Below are 13762 nucleotides of genomic sequence, written 5' to 3'. Positions count from 1 at the left end.
TCACAGCCAAATTCTACCAGAGGTACAAGGAGGAGCTGGTACCATTCCTTCTGAAACTATTCCAATCAATAGAAAAAGAGGGAATCCTCCCTAACTCATTTTATGAGGCCAGCATCATCGTGATACCAAAGCCTGGCAGAGACACAACCAAAAAAGAGAATTTTAGACCAATATCCTTGATGAACATTAATGCAAAAATCCTCAATAAAATACTGGCAAACCGAATCCAGCAGCACATTAAAAAGCTTATCCACCATGATCAACTGGGCTTCATCCCTGGGATGCAAGGCTGGTTCAACATATGCAAATCAATAAATGTAATCCAGCATATAAACAGAACCGAAGACAAAAACCACATGATTATCTCAATAGATGCAGAAAAGGCCTTTGACAAAATTCAACAACCCTTCATGCTAAAAATTCTCAATAAATTAGGTATTGATGGGACGTATCTCAAAATAATAAGAGCTACCTATGACAAACCCACAGCCAATATCATACTGAATGGGCAAAAACTGGAAGCATTCCCTTTGAAAACTGGCACAAGACAGGGATGCCCTCTCTCACCACTCCTATTCAATATGGCGTTGGAAGTTCTGGCCAGGGCAATTAGGCAGGAGAAGGAAATAAAGGGTATTCAATTAGGAAAAGAGGAAGTCAAATTGTCCCTGTTTGCAGATGACATGATTGTATATCTAGAAAATCCCATTGTCTCAGCCCAAAATCTCCTTAAGCTGATAAGCAACTTCAGCAAAGTCTTAGGATACAAAATCAATGTACAAAAATCACAAGCATTCTTATACACCAATAACAGACAAACAGAGAGCCAAATCATGAGTGAACTCCCATTCACAATGGCTTCAAAGAGAATAAAATACCTAGGAATCCAACTTACAAGGGATGTGAAGGACCTCTTCAAGGAGAACTACAAACCACTGCTCAATGAAATAAAAGAGGATACAAACAAATGGGAGAACATTCCATGCTCATGGGTTGGAAGAATCAATATCGTGAAAATGGCCATACTGCCCAAGGTAATTTATAGATTCAATGTCATCCCCATCAAGCTACCAATGACTTTCTTCACAGAATTGGAAAAAACTACTTTAAAGTGCATATGGAACCAAAAAAGAGCCCGCATCACCAAGTCAATCCTAAGCCAAAAGAACAAAGCTGGAGGCATCACGCTACCTGACTTCAAACTATACTACAAGGCTACAGTAACCAAAACAGCATGGTACTGGTACCAAAACAGAGACATAGATCAATGGAACAGAACAAAGCCCTCAGAAATAACGACACATATCTACAACTATCTGATCTTTGACAAACCTGACAAAAACAAGAAATGGGGAAAGGATTCCCTATTTAATAAATGGTGCTGGGAAAACTGGCTAGCCATATGTAGAAAGCTGAAACTGGATCCCTTCCTTAGACCTTATACAAAAATTAATTCAAGATGGATTAAAGACTTACATGTTAGACTGAAAACCATAAAAACCCTAGAAGAAAACCTAGGCATTACCATTCAGGACATAGGCATGGGCAAGGACTTCATGTCTAAAACACCAAAAGCAATGGCAACAAAAGCCAAAATTGACAAATGGGATCTAATTAAACTAAAGAGCTTCTGCACAGCAAAAGAAACTACCATCAGAGTTAACAGGCAACCTACAGAATGGGAGAAAATTTTTGCAACCTACTCATCTGACAAAGGGCTAATATCCAGAATCAACAATGAACTCAAACAAATTTACAAGAAAAAAACAAACAACCCCATCAAAAAGTGGGCGAAGGACATGAACAGACACTTCTCAAAAGAAGACATTTATGCAGCCAGAAAACACATGCAAAAATGCTCATCATCACTGGCCATCAGAGAAATGCAAATCAAAACCACAATGAGATACCATCTCATACCAGTTAGAATGGCCATCATTAAAAAGTCAGGAAACAACAGGTGCTGGAGAGGATGTGGAGAAATAGGAACACTTTTACACTGTTGGTGGGACTGTAAACTAGTTCAGTCATTGTGGAAGTCAGTGTGGCGGTTCCTCGGGGATCTAGAACTAGAAATACCATTTGACCCAGCCATCCCATTACTGGGTATATACCCAAAGGACTATAAATCATGCTGCTATAAAGACACATGCACACATATGTTTATTGCGGCACTATTCCCAATAGCAAAGACTTGGAACCAACCCAAATGCCCAACAACGATAGATTGGATTAAGAAAATGTGGCACATATACACCATGGAATACTATGCAGCCATAAAAAATGATGAGTTCATGTCCTTTGTAGGGACACGGATGAAGCTGGAAATCATCATTCTCAGTAAACTATCGCAAGATCAAAAATCCAAACACTGCATGTTCTCACTCATAGGTGGGAATTGAACAATGAGAACACAGGGACACAGGAAGGGGAACATCACACTCCGGGGACTGTTGTGGGGCGGGGGGAGTGGGGAGGGATAGCATTAGGAGATATACCTAATGCTAAATGATGAGTTAATGGGTGCAGCACACCAACATGGCACATGGATACATATGTAACAAACCTGCACATTGTGCACATGTACCCTAAAACTTAAAGTATAATAACAATAAAATTAAAAAAAAAACACAGAAAACAAATAGCAAACACTTTGAAAAGTTGTGTAACAAAGATTGTTAAATTAGAGACTCTCAGTTTACAAGACTATCCTAGCACTCCTCTTTCCCAAGGATGCAATGGCTAAACTATGTTTCTGTCTCTCTTTTAATAGCTACACATACTGATATAATACATGCACATTACATACACACACATATACACACAAGCATACACACATCATTCTCCCGCTCAATAGATTCTTATTTCATTGTTTTTCCAGTGGAGTTGCTTGGATTCTGTTGTCAATATTCCTGACTCCCTTTCACAGTAAAACTCCCTAAGCAAGTAAAAAATAAATAAATAAAAATAAAAGAAAAGAAAGGAAGGAAGAAAAAAGAGAAAAGAAAAGAGTACATATGGAACGTACAAGTGGGGGCTGGGTGGTGTATAGGTATGCCATAACAACAAAAGGTTTAGGAAATCTGAGAGATTCTATCAACGCAGTGCAAGGCATGTTCCAATAAACATTAAATAGCTTGTTTAAAAAAAAAGCTAGTGAGAGAAATATTCCACCCCCACACGAATTCAACAAGCCTTTGCCATTACTTACTCTGTGGAAGGCGCTGTGTGAGATACTTAATATATTAGTGTCCTAGGGCTGCTGTGACAAAGGACCACAAACTGGGTGGCTTAGAACAACAGACATTTATTGTCTCGCAGTTCCTTCCTGGAGGCTGGGAGTCTGGAATCAGGGTGTGAGCAGGGCTGTGCTCTTTCTGAAGGCTCTAGGGAAGGTCTGCTCCATGCCTTTTTCTGAGCTTCTGGTTTTGCCAGTAGATCTGGAGTTCCTTGGCTCATGTGAGCATCGTCACTGCAATCTGTGCCTCTGTGTTCTCCCTGTGTGTCTTCACATCATCTTCCTTCTGTGCCCGTCTGTTTCTGTCTCTCTTCTCTTGGATTAGGGCTCACCCTAATGACCTCATTTTAACTTGATTACATCTGCAACGACCCTATTTCCGAATAAAGTCATACTCACAGGTACTGAGGGTTAAGACTTCAATACTCTTTGGTGGGTACACATTTGAACCCTTAACTAGAGAGAGCTGAGAGAATCAGATTCATTCTTGACCTTTTAGAATACAAACCATGCTGACTACAGACCCATGCATAACTAGCAATCACCCACGTTGCAAGGGCAACCACAATTTGGGAATGCCTCGTGGGCAGAAGCACAGTGTCACTAGCCTTCAGAGGATGTGTAGAATTTTGACAGTTGGAAGCAGGGCGGATGACATTCCAAACAGAAGCCGAGTGATCAAAGGCAAGAAGGCCAGAAGGCAGAGGAACTCTTCAGGGCTGAGGAGCTGCTCTGCAGCTGAGCAGGAGTGAAGATTTGACAGCGAGGTTGTCGCCAGGTGCAGGAGGTATTGATTGCTAGTCTAAGGAAGTTGCACTAGATTCTTGGAACAGACGCTATCAGTATCTGAGGTCAGGCAAAGGTGGAGAGTACGAGTCTGGGCGAGGCTGCTCCCATTGCTCAAGGGCAAGCCTCAGGAGAAGGTTGCAGATGTGAGCCTTTGCCTGCAGCAATGCGGGCAGCGGCTTGGAAATGGGGGTAGAAAAAAGACCCCGTGGGATCTGGGTGGGGCATGCCAGCCTCAGCTACACTAGGGAAAATCCAGGTGCCTAGGTCTTGGAGCAGGTGGAATGAAGGACATGGAGATTTGGAGCCAGGTCAGGGCTGAAGTTGTGTGTCAGGGATTCATCCCAATACAGTAGATGTTAACAGCTGGTAGTGGAGATCACTGAGACAAAGCATAAGGAGTTCAAAGACGAGGGCAGAATGAAGATGGGGGTTGGAAGAAACTGAATTAAGGAGATCAGTGTGCCTGAACTCTTTTAATTAGGCATCTGCAGTCACTAGATAATTACCACCAAGGGTGAAAGCTAGTGCCTTGGGGAGTTTCAATAAAACTTGTCCCCAGATCTTCAACATGCTTTAGGGGCAGGAAAAAAAATTATCACACTGCTCCCACATGGCTGAGGTTCATTTTAATAGGGGGCATTTGAGAGATACAAAGTCCTTACTCAAAAAAGTGACCAGGGTTGGTTGAGAGCTTGGGCTTCGGGGTTGGATGCTTAGATTTGGATTTCAACTTTACCAATTATTTAAGTGGGAGACTCTCACCAAGTTACTTATTGATTTGAGCCTCAATTCCTTCCTCTGTAAAAGATGAAGAATAACAGTACCTATCTAAAAGAGTTGATAAGAAGATGCAATGGGATACTACATGTAAAGTGCTTAGGACAATACTGTGCTTCTAATAAATGCTGAATAAGTAATTGTCACATTTAGTCATGTACTATGGCCAATGGGGGTGGTATTTGTGGTTGGGCTGGAACTTAGGGCGTCTCTCAAGTCACCTCCACAGTGCTAAAGGGCAGGAGCTCTGGAGCCAAACTGTCTGAGTCCCAATCTCGGCAATCCCACCTGCTAACTCTGAGACCCTGTGCCCTGGTTTTCTTATTTGTAAAATGGGGATGTAAATGCCACCGACTAATCCTGTGGGGTTATGCACATTAAAAGAACCCGTGCATGTAGTATGCTCAGAACAGTGCCTGACATGTAGTGAGTGCTCCAGAAGTGCTTATCATAATGATTATTACCCCTGCTATTCCTTCTTCTAAGCTCAGACACAGCAAGGGCCAACCTCACAATGCACACAGCTCCATCCAGTAAGCTAGGATTCCCAAATGGAATGGTCACCAAAGATGTGACATCAGACAATTTGGACCTTAAGTGGAGAAGAATATAATATATATTATTTGCTGCACGGCTCTAGCTCACATCTCTGTGTATGGGAGCCTGCATTTATCAGATGGTCTCTAGAGAAAATCTTCACTCTGCAAGGCTCTCAGTTGGGAGCGAAGTCCTGATTTTACCATATTTTAGAGTAACTCACATAAACTCTGGGGTCCATGTCATTCAGTCTTTATTCAATAGTCTGTTGGAAGAAGCACAGAGACAAAGCCTTAAGTCATCCCTGAAGGAGGTTGAAGAGGCTTACATGCACCCGACAGGCCTTCTTTCTGTGGCTGGCAGCGGCCCTGGAACCTCTGACCCTTTGCTCTTTTTCAATTCTTCATTCTCAGCTTTCTACTCCAGCTTTTGCAGACATTCAGGCTTCAGGGTCCCTGTCTTTGAAACTCTATCTTCTTCCTTCCCCCTTCCCAGACCTCCTGATACCACAGCACGAAGTCTTGGAATGGGCTGGCTGAACTGACCCTCATTAGAGGGCCATGAGGAGGAGGAACTGAAAGGTGAAGACAAAATTCCCCTTGGACATAGGGATACATTGGGGGCGAGGGAGGTGGGAGGCCCTTACGTGCTCTTGTCTCAAATGATGCTCTCTGCCTCTCAGACAGCACCAGCTACACCTGTCTCCTTACGTGGCCCACGTAGGCTGGGTGCGCTTTCAATTATCTGTCTTTACTTATACAGCTCCCTCTGCCAGAAATGTTCTTCTCCCGCTCTCGTTACATCTCATTCTTCAAGTTTCAGCATAAACATGTCCTTTTCAGAGAAGCCTTTGCAAATCAACTTCTCCAAGTTGCCCCATCCCTTTCCCTGTTTATCTATCAGCATTCTCATAGTTTGTCTTCCCTTTGCAGCATTTACTGTAATTTGTGGTTCTTTCATTTGTTTACTTTTTTTTTTCCTATCAGCCTCTTTAGAATCCAAGCTCCAAGTTCCATGAAAACAGACATTACAGAAGCATCCCCAGGGCTGGGCACTTAGTAGGGTTCTCAGTAAATAGTTATGAACAAACAATAACGGAATGATTATTTTACATCTTCAACTCATGAGCAGCTGTGTGACTTTGGAAAACTCACTTAACCATTCTGGGCTTTATTCAAGTCTAAAGGGATGGCAAAATTTACTCTGACTTCTTCCAGAGGCGGTCATGAGGATCAGCCCCATAAGGCAACCACAAAACATCTCAAAATGCAAAAAGCTTTACTATGTAGAAGTATTAGCCTTAAAAGCTGAAAGTGTGAAAAGATGTAAACAGCACTGAATGGTGCCTGTTGCTGTGTAGTAGGGTACATTTTTTGGTGCATTCTCTTGTTTTGAGTTTTCACCCTTTTCACCCTGCCCTGACCCACAGTATTTCGGAAGGAGCACACCCAAGGGGTAGTGTGCAAGTAGGCAAATGATCTGCCGCTAACTGCTGCCCCTCATCTACTGTCAGCTGCTGTCTACATGGACAGCAGCTTTCCAAGAAAAATATACATCTCTCTCTACTGCTGGTCTGGCTTGTCATCATATTGTTCAGCTCTAGCTCCATTATACATCCCTCTGCCTGCAACTAAACGGTCTACAAGGGGGAAACCTTGCCTGGCCTTCCCAGAAAACAGGCAAGGTTTTGCAGAAGGGTGAATTCTCTGCCGCCATCTCCACCCTAAAGCAGAAGAAAAACAATCTAAGCCCCCAGCCTTGTCACACTACAGCTTGGCTATTATTTAGCTGACTAAATGCCCCCTTTTCATATTTGCACCTGGAGTCACAAATCAATCACGTTCGCTTGCCAAGTGCTGTCCTGCCTTGTGATTAGCAGGCAGTGCTGAGACTGACAGGGAGGTGTGGGGGCCTGGGCTAACCCTCTTGCATCCTGTTCTAGTACCTCAAATTGATCTTGCTTCTTGCATTTCTCCTCTCCTTTCTTTCCCACTCATCTGTTTCCTACCCTACAAACTGCACTTATTTAGGGCTTGGGAAGACATGGCCATGTCCTTGATTTATTTCAAATGAGCGGAAAATCAATAATCTAGATACATCCCGTGTGTGCCTGGTTGAATGTATCTTAATTTTGTCCCATCCAGGGAGGGTAGCGCTGTCTGTCTGTATGCCTGCAGCATCCACAGGAAAAAAGACTGGTGAATTACCACAACTCCAGAATGTTCTGGAGCAGTACTGTCCAATAAACTTTTGGCAATGATCAGGCTATTATTCTATATCTGTACTGTCCAATATGGTAGCCACCAGCCAGTGACACGTGGCAACTGAGCAGTTGAAATGTATGTAGCTAGTGCAACTGAGGAGCTGAATTTTTAATTTAAATCTAAATAACCTCCTATGGTTAGTGGCTGTGGTATTGAACTATGCAGTTCTGGAGCAGGGCTTTTCAAACCTGTGTGAATAGGAATCTCCATGTTAAAATGCAGATTCTTTTTCTTCTTTTTTTTTTTTTTTTTTTTTTGAGACAGAGTTTCATCCTTGTTGCCCAGGCTGGAGTGCAACGGCACGATCTCCGCTCACTGCAACTTCTGCCTCCTGGGTTCAAGCGATTCTCCTGCCTCAGCCTCCCGAGTAGCTGGGATTACAGGCATGCACCACCACGCCCGGCTAATTTTCTGTTTTTAGTAGAGACGGGGTTTCTCCATGTTGGTCAGGCTGGTCTCGAGCTCCCAACCTTTGGTGATCTGGCCACCTCGGAATCCACACAAGTTTGAAAAGCCCTGCTCCAGAACTGCACGGTCCAAAACCATAGCCACTAACCACATGAGGTTATATAAAAAGGCATGAGATCGTGTCCTTTGCAGGGACATGGATGAAGCTAGACGCCATCATCCTCAGCAGACTAACACAGGAAGAGAAAAACCAAACACCGCATATTGTCACTCATAAGGAGGAGTTGAACATTGAGAACACATGGACACAGACAGGGAAACAGCACACACCAGGGCCTGTTGTGGGTGGAGGGTGAGGGGAGGGAACTTTGAAGACAGGTCAACAGGTGCAGCAAACCACCATGGCACACATATACCTATATAACAAAACTGCATGTTCTGCACATGTATCCCCCCTTTTTTTAGAAGAAATAAAATAAAAAACAAAATAAAATTAAAAAAATAAAATGCAGACTCTGAAACAGTAGGTCTGGGAAAGGGCCTGAGATTCTGCATTTTTAACAAGCTTCTCAAGGATGTTGATGCTACCGATCCCTGCTCCAGCCTTTGAGTAGCTGGGGACTGGACTGTTGGTTCTCAAACTTGATTGCACATTGGGCTTCCCCGGGGAGCTTTAAAAAATACTGATGCCTGGGTACCGCCTGAGTGACTCTGATGTAATTGGTGAGGGTGCAGCCTGGGCATCTGGATTTTTTAAAAGTCCCAAGAGGATTCTAGTCAGCAGCCTTTGCCACTCACACTGCATTGCAAATGACCTAGTTAGTGCTTTTTAAAATAACCTGTCATCGCAGAGAACAGAGCACTAGCTTTATACTAATCTCTGAAGGGATCTTATTGGTTCATGGCCAAATCTTCAGGGAGTTTAGGCTGATTTTGCCCATCCTGACTAGAATGGAAGCAAGCTTTTTAAGGTCAATCCCTTCAGAGCATGTGCAGCTCTGGAGATGGGGTGGGGTGGGGAGTTGGGAGTTGGGAGGTCTGTAAGAATCATCCCAGGAAATATCCAGCCTATATCTGCCAGCTCTATCCTAGCCCCAACCTGGGATTCTATGTCACTACAAAGCCTTACCTGTGCCAACCCCTCCTAGTCCTTCTACTGGAGACTAAAAGCCACATGGATTTCAGACCTTAGGCTTCTGGATCAAAGTTCCTGCATTTGAACTCTAATTCTGCTGCTCATTAGGTTTGTAATTTGTGCAACTTACCTACACTATCTGGGCCTTGATTCTCTCACCTGTAAAATGGGAATACATATAGTACCTTTCTCCCAGACTTGTGTGAAGGTTGGCCTAGTTCCCAGCACAGTGTGACAGTTCTAAGTGTCAGCTTTGTCATTAATCCCTCCCCACATATCTTTTCCATCCTCTGTGCTCAAATCCCACTGAATTTCTAGTTTCTTTTTTTTTTTTTTTTTTTTTTTTTTGAGACGGAGTCTCACTCTGTTGCCCAGGCTGGAGTGCAGTGGCGCGATCTCAGCTCACTGCAAGCTCCACCTCCTGGGTTCAGGCTATTCTCCTGCCTCAGCCTCCCGAGTAGCTGGAACTACAGGCGCCCGCCATCACTCCTGGCTAATTTTTTTTTTGTATTTTTAGTAGAGACAGGGTTTCACTGTATTAGCCAGGATGGTCTTGATCTCCTGACCTTGTGATCTGCCCGCCTCAGCCTCCCAAAGTGCTGGGATTAGAGGCGTGAGCCACCGCACCCGGCCTCCTTCTAGTTTCTTAAGCCCACCGTGCTCCTGCTCACCCAGCACCCTGGCATATGCTGGTGTTTGCTGCATGGATTTATTTCCCTCTCCTTTAGGCTTACTTGATGCCTCCCAACTTTCCTTAGATCCGCCCAACTATCGCTCTCCTTGGAAACTCTCTTGTCTCTAATCCTTCTCAGCCCACGCTTATTAGCACTTAGTGTGGTCAATGTTTATTCATTCGATACACCTTGTTTGAGCATCTACTATATCCCATGCATTGTTTTCTACTCTGGGAATTTTGTTCTCTGCAGAGAACAATAAAAGATTTTATGAAAAGAAAAATCCGTATTCTTATGAAGCTTACATTCTGGGAGAGATGGTCCATAAACAGAGAAGTATGCTAGAGAGAAAAAAAGAACAGGAATGTTGACAGAGTGAGTGGCCAAGAAGGCCATGAGTGAGGAGGGATTACTGTGGAAAGGCCTAGAGGAAGTATGGAGAAAGCCGGGCAGACACATTGCAGGGACAAGCACTCCAGGCAGAGGGAACAGCAAGTGCAAAGGCAAAATTGCAACATCACATTTTGTGTAATCATTGGGTTAATCTTTAATGCATCAACACAGATCACAAACTCTATGGCAGAGGGCAAGAATCGTACTTTTTTGTTCTTAGCACCCAGCTCCTTGGCATGTAGTTAGGCACTAAATATATGTGGAATGAATCCACTCACTGGGCATTCTGGAATTTCTGGAGAATGTGTGTTGCGGACAGGGGTGGGGAGTGGTTTGTATTCACTCAAGAATCTTTCATCAGTATCAATACCTGTCACCTGTGGAAAATAACTGTGTCAGGAGAAAAATCTCTTGAAATGGAATACTATTCTTTTCTTTTTCACATTTCCTTGAAATGATCTCCCTTCTACCCAGCCAGAGGGATCCATCACACTGGAGAGGATTAGGACTGTGTGGCAGGAATGCAGAGAGGAAGAAAGAGCTGATGTTCAGATTTCAACTCCTGAAATAGGCACTCGAAGCCCATTTCTGAGAATTCAATAGGCATGAAAGGCAGTGCTTCTGATGTACAAAACTGGTGTTTGTGAAAGGAAAACATTTAATAGCTTTATAGAAATGGGTTTTTTCTTCCTCCATGTGAAAAGGTAAGGCTGTGAAAGAGGAGCACACACATGTATCTATAAGAAATAGATTCAAAAGCAAGTAGATGCCGTAGGGAACCCAGACCAGCTGGGAGGGAGAAAGGTTGGAGGGGTTGGAGGGGTTGGAGAAGGGGGAGCTGCAGGGCCCTGGAAGGTCACTCTGAAGCAAGGCTTTAAGCAGTGAGCAGTGGCCTAGACCACTTTATCAGTCAGCATCCCCACCAACTGCTCAACCAAACAGACTTCAGTGGGGGGAACTATTGACAAAGGTGTGGGCAGGGAAAGGAACCAGCAAGGGAGGTTGAGGCACTCAGATACCAGCAACCATGGGAAGCCCTTATGTTCCTCAGCCTGAAGGGACAAGGGGAGCGGGGCCATGATTCTGATCCCAGGAAGAGCTGGCAGCACTACTGCGTGAGCCGTGGTGCTGAGGCAGGGAGGGAATGGGAAAGGATTAACCCCACCTACCTCTTCTCCCACCCTCAGAACTCCCGAGGGCTCCTCCCCACGACCAAGGCACCTAATGTATAGCAGGTCCTTTGGGATGGCCCACACCATGCCCCCTGGGTCTGCTTGTCATAAACCTCACACTCTCGCAACAGCATGCCACCTCAAGTGCACCCACTTTCTGCTCAGGATCGTCCTTGAAGACAGGGAGCCCTCTCAGCTAGTGCATATGTGAAGCCCAGAAATGCAGGGCAGTGAAAGCCCTCACAGGCAGCTCTGGTTCTGTGGGGCCTGGGAGCTGATGGACAGATACTGCCCAGTGAAAGGCTCCAGGAATCTTGTACCCATCTCAGAGGTCCTAGCAGAATCTTTGCCTCAGACAACATACCCTTAAATTGACTCTCCCTGCTTTCCTGTCCTCTTTCCCTGCTCCCTCACTCCGAGTCCTGAGACCAGCTTCGCCACAGGTTGGGTTCTCTGCAAGAAGACTCTGAGATGGAATGTGGGGTGCAAGGTGTTTATCAGGGAATCAATGCCTGTGAAAGGAATGGGGAGGAAGTAGATTTGGGCAGAGGGAGAAGCTGAGATGTGATGCAGGGATACAGGATCAGCCAAGCCTTGGGCAGCCCAGCAGGTTGCTGGGAGCATGTCCTGAGTCTCCTGTGGGATGAATGGCCGGGCTTCTGTGCCCCCATGCAGATGAGGATGTGAGCAGCCCAGGGGGACATATTCCATGGCTCTCTCTTTAGTTGAGGCAAATCCTGAAGGAGCCAACAGGGGGGCAATCAGTCCCTCCTGGATGGGGGGCCTGCATGGGGAGCTCCACATTCACCATAAGCTCCCCAAGAAACAGGCTGCCCTCACATCCTTATCTGGAGCTCTGCTTTTGGGAGAGCCCAGATAAAGACACTGGGTGAGTTACTGCTGGGATCAGCATCCCAGGACACAGAGAGGATAGAGAAGGGCAGAGAACAGATTTGGGGGTTGAGGGCAGCACGTCCATTCAACAAGCACAGCTGACATCCAGTGCTGGAGGCCCAGAGGTGCCCAGTGTGTGCAAGGCTGCCCTCCTGCCTCCTCGCTGAGTGGACACCCTCTCCCTCTTCCAGCACTCAGAGGACCCCACCAAGGAAAGCCTTCCTGTTTTTCCTAGGGAGGAACAGAAACTACTTGATCTCCCCGACAAGTGCCACCTGAGCTAGACGGGAGTAAAATCTACCCTCATTTGGGGACCGTCTCATTTATATCTTTTACAACATTAAACAGAAGAAAGCATCACTTAGCGGGTGCCCACCCTGATATCCAGCACCGCGCTTTGCATTTGCGATGATTAACTCCTTTAACACAGGTGGAAAATGTGACTCAGAGAGGTTGTTACTTACCCAAAGTCACACAGCCAAAACCCAACAGAGACAGGATTTAGAGACATTCTGATGGACTTCACGTTCCATGTAGATGGCACTATGAGGCACTGTCTCAGGAAGTTTTCTGCACACATATTCCCCCATCCTAGTCCCCAAGGCAGAGCAGAAGGCTCGGCTCTGGGCTTTTCTGGCTTGGGATGCCTTAATCAGACCTCCAGCCCAAGCCAGTTTCCAGCGGCTTCTCCCGCGTTCCCAGCCTGTCTTCAATCACCCTGCAGCAGCCCCTACCTTGTTCATCACCGGCTTTCCTTCTCGTGCCTCCTCTAATTTTGCTCCATATCCTTTATGATGAGCCATTGCATAGAGGGTGATTTACAGCCTCCACTCTCATCTGCCTAGGGTTTTAAAAAAAATAGAAGAATTAAATTGGATCCAGCACTCCAAGAACCTGTCTCTGACTTCAGCCTCTCTCGTTTACCCGTGATGCATCATGCTGTGTTCTAATGGCTTTCTAATGGGCAACTTAATCTGTCATTAAACCCACTCACCAAGCGCCCCTTGCCAGACTCCTCGACCATTGGTCTGCTTGCTGAGCCACGGCGTCTGTGGGGTGGCCCCGTCCTCAGATTGGCAGGGGTTCTAAAAGGAAGCGTATCCTTTCGTCTGGGGTCCCAGGCTCAAATGCCGACGGGGCCAGAGAGGTAAGAAAGGTGAGCAGGGCTGGGGGCTGGGACTCTGCGGCCGTCTAACGGGCAGCCCCTGCTCGGCCCCCTTCATCGCTGACTTATGGGGATCTGGGCCCAGAACTTCCCATTTCTTGACACAAGTCGGAGATGTAGAAGTGTGTGTATAATCTTCCCCTTTTAAAAATGTCAGCATCTATTTAAAAACATTTTTTTAAACACTAGGCAGGCCAAATAAAACATGGCAGCGGCAGCTTTTGTCCCCACTGTCAACTCCTTCTCAGAGAGACCCCGAGATACCCCCCTGTGCTGCTCCCGGCACCGGAGATTTCCTACAGCTCTGCTCAGCACG

General features: G+C 45.5%; 1 long non-coding RNA gene across 1 annotated transcript in view; it reads right to left on the bottom strand.

Moving 5' to 3' along the window:
• Positions 1 to 13562, bottom strand: part of LOC105738801 — a 66534-nt gene extending 52972 nt beyond the window's left edge. Inside the window, exons 1-2 of the long non-coding RNA XR_001114654.2 lie at positions 13276 to 13562; positions 13016 to 13122 (exon numbers count right to left, since the gene is read on the bottom strand). This is a non-coding gene — a long non-coding RNA (uncharacterized LOC105738801). The remainder of the gene's footprint in view (positions 1 to 13015; positions 13123 to 13275) is intronic.
• Between the last annotated feature and the right edge of the window lie 200 nt (positions 13563 to 13762).

This window comes from Nomascus leucogenys, chromosome 21, assembly GCF_006542625.1.
Source record: "Nomascus leucogenys isolate Asia chromosome 21, Asia_NLE_v1, whole genome shotgun sequence".
Classification (NCBI taxonomy): Eukaryota; Metazoa; Chordata; class Mammalia; order Primates; family Hylobatidae; genus Nomascus; species Nomascus leucogenys.
Note: the sequence above shows the minus strand (reverse complement) of the source record. Positions and strands in the feature narration are given on the sequence as shown.